The sequence below is a fragment of the Salmo trutta genome, unplaced genomic scaffold, assembly GCF_901001165.1.
Source record: "Salmo trutta unplaced genomic scaffold, fSalTru1.1, whole genome shotgun sequence".
Classification (NCBI taxonomy): domain Eukaryota; kingdom Metazoa; phylum Chordata; class Actinopteri; order Salmoniformes; family Salmonidae; genus Salmo; species Salmo trutta.
In genome coordinates this window covers 4674045-4684876 of record NW_021822962.1, presented here as the reverse complement: position 1 = coordinate 4684876, position 10832 = coordinate 4674045, and positions in this window count along the sequence as shown.

Genomic DNA, 10832 nt, shown 5'->3' with positions numbered 1-10832 from the left:
TAAGATAATAAACAGTAAGGGGTACAGGTTAGTGGAGGTCATTTGTACATGTAGGTAGGGGTATAGTGACTATGTATAGATAATAAACAGTAAGGGGGTACAGGTTAGTGGAGGTCATTTGTACATGTAGGTAGGGGTAAAGGACTATGTAGATAATAAACAGTAAGGGGGTACAGGTTAGTGGAGGTCATTTGTACATGTAGGTAGGGGTAAAGGGACTATGTATATAATAAACAGTAAGGGGTTAGTGGAGGTCATTTGTACATGTAGGTAGGGGTATAGTGACTATGTATAGATAATAAACAGTAAGGGGGTACAGGTTAGTGGAGGTCATTTGTACATGTAGGTAGGGGTAAAGTGACTATGTATAGATAATAAACAGTAAGGGGTACAGGTTAGTGGAGGTCATTTGTACATGTAGGTAGGGGTAAAGTGACTATGTATAGATAATAAACAGTAAGGGGGTACAGGTTAGTGGAGGTCATTTGTACATGTAGGTAGGGGTAAAGTGACTATGTATAGATAATAAACAGTAGGGGGTACAGGTTAGTGGAGGTCATTTGTACATGTAGGTAGGGGTAAAGTGACTATGTATAGATAATAAACAGTAAGGGGTTAGTGGAGGTCATTTGTACATGTAGGTAGGGGTAAAGTGACATGTATAGATAATAAACAGTAAGGGGGTACAGGTTAGTGGAGGTCATTTGTACATGTAGGTAGGGGTTAAAGTGACTATGTATAGATAATAAACAGTAAGGGGTTAGTGGAGGTCATTTGTACATGTAGGTAGGGGTAAAGGACTATGTATAGATAATAAACAGTAAGGGGGTACAGGTTAGTGGAGGTCATTTGTACATGTAGGTAGGGGTAAAGTGACTATGTATAGATAATAAACAGTAAGGGGGTACAGGTTAGTAGAGGTCATGTGTACATGTAGGTAGGGGTAAAGTGACTATGTATAGATAATAAACAGTAAGGGGGTACAGGTTAGTGGGGTCATTTGTACGTAGGTAGGGGTAAGGTTAAGTATGTATAGCTAAAAACGAATGTTAAGGGGTTAGTGGCAGGGTCATTTTGTTACATGTCGGAGGGGGTATAGGACTATGTATAGATAATAAACAGTTAAGTGGTTAGTGGAGGTCATTTTGTACATGTAGGTAGGGGTTAAAGTGCCTATGATTAAATAAAGAAACAGTACAGGGCGGTAACAGGTTAGTGGAGGTCATTGTACATTGTAGGGTAGGGGTAAAGTGACTATGATAGATAAAAACAGTAAGGGGGTACAAGGTTAGTGGCGGTCATTTGTACCTGTAGGTAGGGGTCTAAAGTCGATATGTATAGCTAATAAACAGTAAGGGTGGGTACAGGTTAGTGGAGGGTCATTTGCTACATGTAGGTAGGGGGTATAGTGACTATGTATAGATAATAACAGTAAGGGGGTACAGGTTAGTGGAGGTCATTTGTAATGTAGGGTAGGGGTAAAGGTGACTATGTATAGATAATAAACAGTAAGGGGTTAGTGGAGGTCATTTGTACATGTAGGTAGGGGTATAGTGACTATGTATAGATAATTAAACAGGTAAGGGGTTAGTGGAGGCATTGTACATGTAGGTAGGGGTAAAGTGACTATGTATAGATAATAAACAGGTAAGGGGTTAGTGGAGGTCATTTGTACATGTAGGTAGGGGTAAAGTGACTATGTATAGATAATAAACAGTAAGGGGGGTACAGGTAGTGGAGGTCATTTGTACATGTAGGTAGGGGTATAGTGACTATGTATAGATAATAAACAGTAAGGGGGTACAGGTTAGTGGAGGTCATTTGTACATGTAGGTAGGGGTAAGTGACTATGTATAGATAATAAACAGTAAGGGGGTACAGGTTAGTGGAGGTCATTTGTACATGTAGGTAGGGGTAAAGTGACTATGTATAGATAATAAACAGTAAGGGGTTAGTGGAGGTCATTTGTACATGTAGGTAGGGGTATAGTGACTATGTATAGATAATAAACAGTAAGGGGTTAGTGGAGGTCATTTGTACATGTAGGTAGGGGTATAGTGACTATGTATAGATAATAAACAGTAAGGGGTTAGTGGAGGTCATTTGTACATGTAGGTAGGGGTATAAGTGACTATGTATAGATAATAAACAGTAAGGGGTTAGTGGAGGTCATTTGTACATGTAGGTAGGGGTAAAGTGACTATGTATAGATAATAAACAGTAAGGGGGTACAGGTTAGTGGAGGTCATTTGTACATGTAGGTAGGGGTAAAGTGACTATGTATAGATAATAAACAGTAAGGGGGTACAGGTTAGTGGAGGTCATTTGTACATGTAGGTAGGGGTATAAGTGACTATGTATAGATAATAAACAGTAAGGGGGTACAGGTTAGTGGAGGTCATTTGTACATGTAGGTAGGGGTAAAGTGACTATGTATAGATAATAAACAGTAAGGGGGTACAGGTTAGTGGAGGTCATTTGTACATGTAGGTAGGGGTATAGTGACTATGTATAGATAATAAACAGTAAGGGGTACAGGTTAGTGGAGGTCATTTGTACATGTAGGTAGGGGTAAAGTGACTATGTATAGATAATAAACAGTAAGGGGGTACAGGTTAGTGGAGGTCATTTGTACATGTAGGTAGGGGGTAAAGTGACTATGTATAGATAATAAACAGTAAGGGGGTACAGTCTAGTGGAGGTGATCTGTACATGTAGGTAGGGGTATAAGGGACTATGTATAGATAATAAACAGTAAGGGGGTACAGGTTAGTGGAGGTCATTTGTACATGTAGGTAGGGGTAAAGTGACTATGTATAGATAATAAACAGTAAGGGGGTACAGGTTAGTGGAGGTCATTTGTACATGTAGGTAGGGGTAAGTGACTATGTATAGATAATAAACAGTAAGGGGTAGTTAGTGGAGGTCATTTGTACATGTAGGTAGGGGTAAAGTGACTATGTATAGATAATAAACAGTAAGGGGGTACAGGTTAGTGGAGGTCATTTGTACATGTAGGTAGGGGTATAGTGACTATGTATAGATAATAAACAGTAAGGGGGTACAGGTTAGTGGAGGTCATTTGTACATGTAGGTAGGGGTAAAGTGACTATGTATAGATAATAAACAGTAAGGGGGTACAGGTTAGTGGAGGTCATTTGTACATGTAGGTAGGGGTAAGTGACTATGTATAGATAATAAACAGTAAGGGGGTACAGGTTAGTGGAGGTCATTTGTACATGTAGGTAGGGGTAAAGTGACTATGTATAGATAATAAACAGTAAGGGGGTACAGGTTAGTGGAGGTCATTTGTACATGTAGGTAGGGGTATAAGGTGACTATGTATAGATAATAAACAGTAAGGGGGTACAGGTTAGTGGAGGTCATTTGTACATGTAGGTAGGGGTAAAGTGACTATGTATAGATAATAAACAGTAAGGGGTACAGGTTAGTGGAGGTCATTTGTACATGTAGGTAGGGGTAAAGTGACTATGTATAGATAATAACAGTAAGGGGTTAGTGGAGGTCATTTGTACATGTAGGTAGGGGTAAAGTGACTATGTATAGATAATAAACAGTAAGGGGGTACAGGTTAGTGGAGGTCATTTGTACATGTAGGTAGGGGTAAAGTGACTATGTATAGATAATAAACAGTAAGGGGTTAGTGGAGGTCATTTGTACATGTAGGTAGGGGTAAAGTGACTATGTATAGATAATAAACAGTAAGGGGGTACAGGTTAGTGGAGGTCATTTGTACATGTAGGTAGGGGTAAAGTGACTATGTATAGATAATAAACAGTAAGGGGGTACAGGTTAGTGGAGGTCATTTGTACATGTAGGTAGGGGTAAAGTGACTATGTATAGATAATAAACAGTAAGGGGGTACAGGTTAGTGGAGGTCATTTGTACATGTAGGTAGGGGTAAAGTGACTATGTATAGATAATAAACAGTAAGGGGTTAGTGGAGGTCATTTGTACATGTAGGTAGGGGTAAAGTGACTATGTATAGATAATAAACAGTAAGGGGTTAGTGGAGGTCATTTGTACATGTAGGTAGGGGTAAAGTGACTATGTATAGATAATAAACAGTAAGGGGTAGGTTAGTGGAGGTCATTTGTACATGTAGGTAGGGGTAAAGTGACTATGTATAGATAATAAACAGTAAGGGGGGTACAGGTTAGTGGAGGTCAATTTGTACATGTAGGTAGGGGTAAAGTGACTATGTATAGATAATAAACAGTAAGGGGGTACAGGTTAGTGGAGGTCATTTGTACATGTAGGTAGGGGTAAAGTGACTATGTATAGATAATAAACAGTAAGGGGGTACAGGTTAGTGGAGGTCATTTGTACATGTAGGTAGGGGTAAAGTGACTATGTATAGATAATAAACAGTAAGGGGTACAGGTTAGTGGAGGTCATTTGTACATGTAGGTAGGGGTAAAGTGACTATGTATAGATAATAAACAGTAAGGGGTTACAGGTTGGAGGTCATTTGTACATGTAGGTAGGGGTATAGTGACTATGTATAGATAATAAACAGTAAGGGGGTTAGTGGAGGTCATTTGTACATGTAGGTAGGGGTAAAGTGACTATGTATAGATAATAAACAGTAAGGGGGTACAGGTTAGTGGAGGTCATTTGTACATGTAGGTAGGGGTAAAGTGACTAGTATAGATAATAAACAGTAAGGGGGTACAGGTTAGTGGAGGTCATTTGTACATGTAGGTAGGGGTAAAGTGACTATGTATAGATAATAAACAGTAAGGGGTTAGTGGAGGTCATTTGTACATGTAGGTAGGGGTAAAGTGACTATGTATAGATAATAAACAGTAAGGGGGTACAGGTTAGTGGAGGTCATTTGTACATGTAGGTAGGGGTAAAGTGACTATGTATAGATAATAAACAGTAAGGGGGTACAGGTTAGTGGAGGTCATTTGTACATGTAGGTAGGGGTAAAGTGACTATGTATAGATAATAAACAGTAAGGGGGTACAGGTTAGTGGAGGTCATTTGTACATGTAGGTAGGGGTAAAGTGACTATGTATAGATAATAAACAGTAAGGGGGTACAGGTTAGTGGAGGTCATTTGTACATGTAGGTAGGGGTATAGTGACTATGTATAGATAATAAACAGTAAGGGGGTACAGGTTAGTGGAGGTCATTTGTACATGTAGGTAGGGGTAAAGTGACTATGTATAGATAATAAACAGTAAGGGGTTAGTGGGAGGTCATTTGTACATGTAGGTAGGGGTATAGTGACTATGTATAGATAATAAACAGTAAGGGGTTAGTGGAGGTCATTTGTACATGTAGGTAGGGGTAAAGTGACTATGTATAGATAATAAACAGTAAGGGGGTACAGGTTAGTGGAGGTCATTTGTACATGTAGGTAGGGGTATAGTGACTATGTATAGATAATAAACAGTAAGGGGGTACAGGTTAGTGGAGGTCATTTGTACATGTAGGTAGGGGTAAAGTGACTATGTATAGATAATAAACAGTAAGGGGGTACAGGTTAGTGGAGGTCATTTGTACATGTAGGTAGGGGTAAAGTGACTATGTATAGATAATAAACATTAAGGGGTTCAGGTTAGTGGAGGTCATTTGTACATGTAGGTAGGGGTATAGTGACTATGTATAGATAATAAACAGTAAGGGGTTAGTGGAGGTCATTTGTACATGTAGGTAGGGGTAAAGTGACTATGTATAGATAATAAACAGTAAGGGGGTACAGGTTAGTGGAGGTCATTTGTACATGTAGGTAGGGGTATAGTGACTATGTATAGATAATAAACAGTAAGGGGGTACAGGTTAGTGGAGGTCATTTGTACATGTAGGTAGGGGTAAAGTGACTATGTATAGATAATAAACAGTAAGGGGGTACAGGTTAGTGGAGGTCATTTGTACATGTAGGTAGGGGTAAAGTGACTATGTATAGATAATAAACAGTAAGGGGGTACAGGTTAGTGGAGGTCATTTGTACATGTAGGTAGGGGTAAAGTGACTATGTATAGATAATAAACAGTAAGGGGGTACAGGTTAGTGGAGGTCATTTGTACATGTAGGTAGGGGTATAGTGACTATGTATAGATAATAAACAGTAAGGGGGTACAGGTTAGTGGAGGTCATTTGTACATGTAGGTAGGGGTAAAGTGACTATGTATAGATAATAAACAGTAAGGGGGTACAGGTTAGTGGAGGTCATTTGTACATGTAGGTAGGGGTAAAGTGACTATGTATAGATAATAAACAGTAAGGGGGTACAGGTTAGTGGAGGTCATTTGTACATGTAGGTAGGGGTAAAGTGACTATGTATAGATAATAAACAGTAAGCGGGTACAGGTTAGTGGAGGTCATTTGTACATGTAGGTAGGGGTAAAGTGACTATGTATAGATAATAAACAGTAAGGGGGTACAGGTTAGTGGAGGTCATTTGTACATGTAGGTAGGGGTAAAGTGACTATGTATAGATAATAAACAGTAAGGGGGTACAGGTTAGTGGAGGTCATTTGTACATGTAGGTAGGGGTATAGTGACTATGTATAGATAATAAACAGTAAGGGGGTACAGGTTAGTGGAGGTCATTTGTACATGTAGGTAGGGGTAAAGTGACTATGTATAGATAATAAACAGTAAGGGGGTACAGGTTAGTGGAGGTCATTTGTACATGTAGGTAGGGGTAAAGTGACTATGTATAGATAATAAACAGTAAGGGGGTACAGGTTAGTGGAGGTCATTTGTACATGTAGGTAGGGGTAAAGTGACTATGTATAGATAATAAACAGTAAGGGGGGTACAGGTTAGTGGAGGTCATTTGTACATGTAGGTGGGGGTAAAGTGACTATGTATAGATAATAAACAGTAAGGGGTTAGTGGAGGTCATTTGTACATGTAGGTAGGGGTAAAGTGACTATGTATAGATAATAAACAGTAAGGGGGTACAGGTTAGTGGAGGTCATTTGTACATGTAGGTAGGGGTATAGTGACTATGTATAGATAATAAACAGTAAGGGGTTAGTGGAGGTCATTTGTACATGTAGGTAGGGGTAAAGTGACTATGTATAGATAATAAACAGTAAGGTGTTAGTGGAGGTCATTTGTACATGTAGGTAGGGGTAAAGTGACTATGTATAGATAATAAACAGTAAGGGGGTACAGGTTAGTGGAGGTCATTTGTACATGTAGGTAGGGGTAAAGTGACTATGTATAGATAATAAACAGTAAGGGGGTACAGGTTAGTGGAGGTCATTTGTACATGTAGGTAGGGGTAAAGTGACTATGTATAGATAATAAACAGTAAGGGGTTAGTGGAGGTCATTTGTACATGTAGGTAGGGGTAAAGTGACTATGTATAGATAATAAACAGTAAGGGGGTACAGGTTAGTGGAGGTCATTTGTACATGTAGGTGGGGGTAAAGTGACTATGTATAGATAATAAACAGTAAGGGGTTAGTGGAGGTCATTTGTACATGTAGGTAGGGGTAAAGTGACTATGTATAGATAATAAACAGTAAGGGGGTACAGGTTAGTGGAGGTCATTTGTACATGTAGGTAGGGGTATAGTGACTATGTATAGATAATAAACAGTAAGGGGTTAGTGGAGGTCATTTGTACATGTAGGTAGGGGTAAAGTGACTATGTATAGATAATAAACAGTAAGGTGTTAGTGGAGGTCATTTGTACATGTAGGTAGGGGTAAAGTGACTATGTATAGATAATAAACAGTAAGGGGGTACAGGTTAGTGGAGGTCATTTGTACATGTAGGTAGGGGTATAGTGACTATGTATAGATAATAAACAGTAAGGGGTTAGTGGAGGTCATTTGTACATGTAGGTAGGGGTAAAGTGACTATGTATAGATAATAAACAGTAAGGGGTTAGTGGAGGTCATTTGTACATGTAGGTAGGGGTAAAGTGACTATGTATAGATAATAAACAGTAAGGGGGTACAGGTTAGTGGAGGTCATTTGTACATGTAGGTAGGGGTAAAGTGACTATGTATAGATAATAAACAGTAAGGGGGTACAGGTTAGTAGAGGTCATGTGTACATGTAGGTAGGGGTAAGTGACTATGTATAGATAATAAACAGTAAGGGGGTACAGGTTAGTGGAGGTCATTTGTACATGTAGGTAGGGGTAAAGTGACTATGTATAGATAATAAACAGTAAGGGGTTAGTGGAGGTCATTTGTACATGTAGGTAGGGGTAAAGTGACTATGTATAGATAATAAACAGTAAGGGGGTACAGGTTAGTGGAGGTCATTTGTACATGTAGGTAGGGGTAAAGTGACTATGTATAGATAATAAACAGTAAGGGGGTACAGGTTAGTGGAGGTCATTTGTACATGTAGGTAGGGGTAAAGTGACTATGTATAGATAATAAACAGTAAGGGGGTACAGGTTAGTGGAGGTCATTTGTACATGTAGGTAGGGGTAAAGGTACTATGTATAGATAATAAACAGTAAGGGGTTAGTGGAGGTCATTTGTACATGTAGGTAGGGGTATAGTGACTATGTATAGATAATAAACAGTAAGGGGTTAGTGGAGGTCATTTGTACATGTAGGTAGGGGTAAAGTGACTATGTATAGATAATAAACAGTAAGGGGTTAGTGGAGGTCATTTGTACATGTAGGTAGGGGTAAAGTGACTATGTATAGATAATAAACAGTAAGGGGGTACAGGTTAGTGGAGGTCATTTGTACATGTAGGTAGGGGTATAGTGACTATGTATAGATAATAAACAGTAAGGAGTACAGGTTAGTGGAGGTCATTTGTACATGTAGGTAGGGGTAAAGTGACTATGTATAGATAATAAACAGTAAGGGGGTACAGGTTAGTGGAGGTCATTTGTACATGTAGGTAGGGGTATAGTGACTATGTATAGATAATAAACAGTAAGGGGGTACAGGTTAGTGGAGGTCATTTGTACATGTAGGTAGGGGTAAAGTGACTATGTATAGATAATAAACAGTAAGGGGGTACAGGTTAGTGGAGGTCATTTGTACATGTAGGTAGGGGTATAGTGACTATGTATAGATAATAAACAGTAAGGGGTTAGTGGAGGTCATTTGTACATGTAGGTAGGGGTATAGTGACTATGTATAGATAATAAACAGTAAGGGGTTAGTGGAGGTCATTTGTACATGTAGGTAGGGGTAAAGTGACTATGTATAGATAATAAACAGTAAGGGGGTACAGGTTAGTGGAGGTCATTTGTACATGTAGGTAGGGGTATAGTGACTATGTATAGATAATAAACAGTAAGGGGGTACAGGTTAGTGGAGGTCATTTGTACATGTAGGTAGGGGTAAAGTGACTATGTATAGATAATAAACAGTAAGGGGGTACAGGTTAGTGGAGGTCATTTGTACATGTAGGTAGGGGTAAAGTGACTATGTATAGATAATAAACAGTAAGGGGGTACAGGTTAGTAGAGGTCATTTGTACATGTAGGTAGGGGTAAAGCGACTATGTATAGATAATAAACAGTAAGGGGTTAGTGGAGGTCATTTGTACATGTAGGTAGGGGTAAAGTGACTATGTATAGATAATAAACAGTAAGGGGTTAGTGGAGGTCATTTGTACATGTAGGTAGGGGTATAGTGACTATGTATAGATAATAAACAGTAAGGGGTTAGTGGAGGTCATTTGTACATGTAGGTAGGGGTAAAGTGACTATGTATAGATAATAAACAGTAAGGGGGTACAGGTTAGTGGAGGTCATTTGTACATGTAGGTAGGGGTAAAGTGACTATGTATAGATAATAAACAGTAAGGGGGTACAGGTTAGTGGAGGTCATTTGTACATGTAGGTAGGGGTAAAGTGACTATGTATAGATAATAAACAGTAAGGGGGTACAGGTTAGTGGAGGTCATTTGTACATGTAGGTAGGGGTAAAGTGACTATGTATAGATAATAAACAGTAAGGGGGTACAGGTTAGTGGAGGTCATTTGTACATGTAGGTAGGGGTAAAGTGACTATGTATAGATAATAAACAGTAAGGGGTTAGTGGAGGTCATTTGTACATGTAGGTAGGGGTAAAGTGACTATGTATAGATAATAAACAGTAAGGGGGTACAGGTTAGTGGAGGTCATTTGTACATGTAGGTAGGGGTATAGTGACTATGTATAGATAATAAACAGTAAGGGGGTACAGGTTAGTGGAGGTCATTTGTACATGTAGGTAGGGGTAAAGTGACTATGTATAGATAATAAACAGTAAGGGGTTAGTGGAGGTCATTTGTACATGTAGGTAGGGGTAAAGTGACTATGTATAGATAATAAACAGTAAGGGGTTAGTGGAGGTCATTTGTACATGTAGGTAGGGGTAAAGTGACTATGTATATATAATAAACAGTAAGTAGCAGCAGTGTAAAAACAGGGGGGGGGGGGGGGTGGGTTAGTGTAAATAGTCCGGGTGGCCATTTGATTCATTGTTTAGCAGTCTTATGATTTGGAGGTAGAATCTGTTAAGGAGCCTTCTGGACCTAGACTTAGAGACACCAGTCTATGACTTGGGGGACTGGAGTGTTTGACACATTTTTGGGGCCTTCCTCTGACACCGCCTAGTATAAGCTTGGCCCCAGTGATGTACTGGGTCATAGGCACTACCCTCGGTGTGTATATTCTAGTGTTTTCACATGTTTAGAGGAATAAGGGATCGTAGAAACTTGTGTAGACAAAACATTTGTGAAATGTGATTTTATCATTTGTTCCCCCCCATGTATATCCCATTAAAATGCTGTCTATCCATGTTTCCATTGTGCGTGTGGCATGTGTACTGTTGTCAGTATGTTTATTTTGATTAGCGCTTCGCAGGGATCTGAAT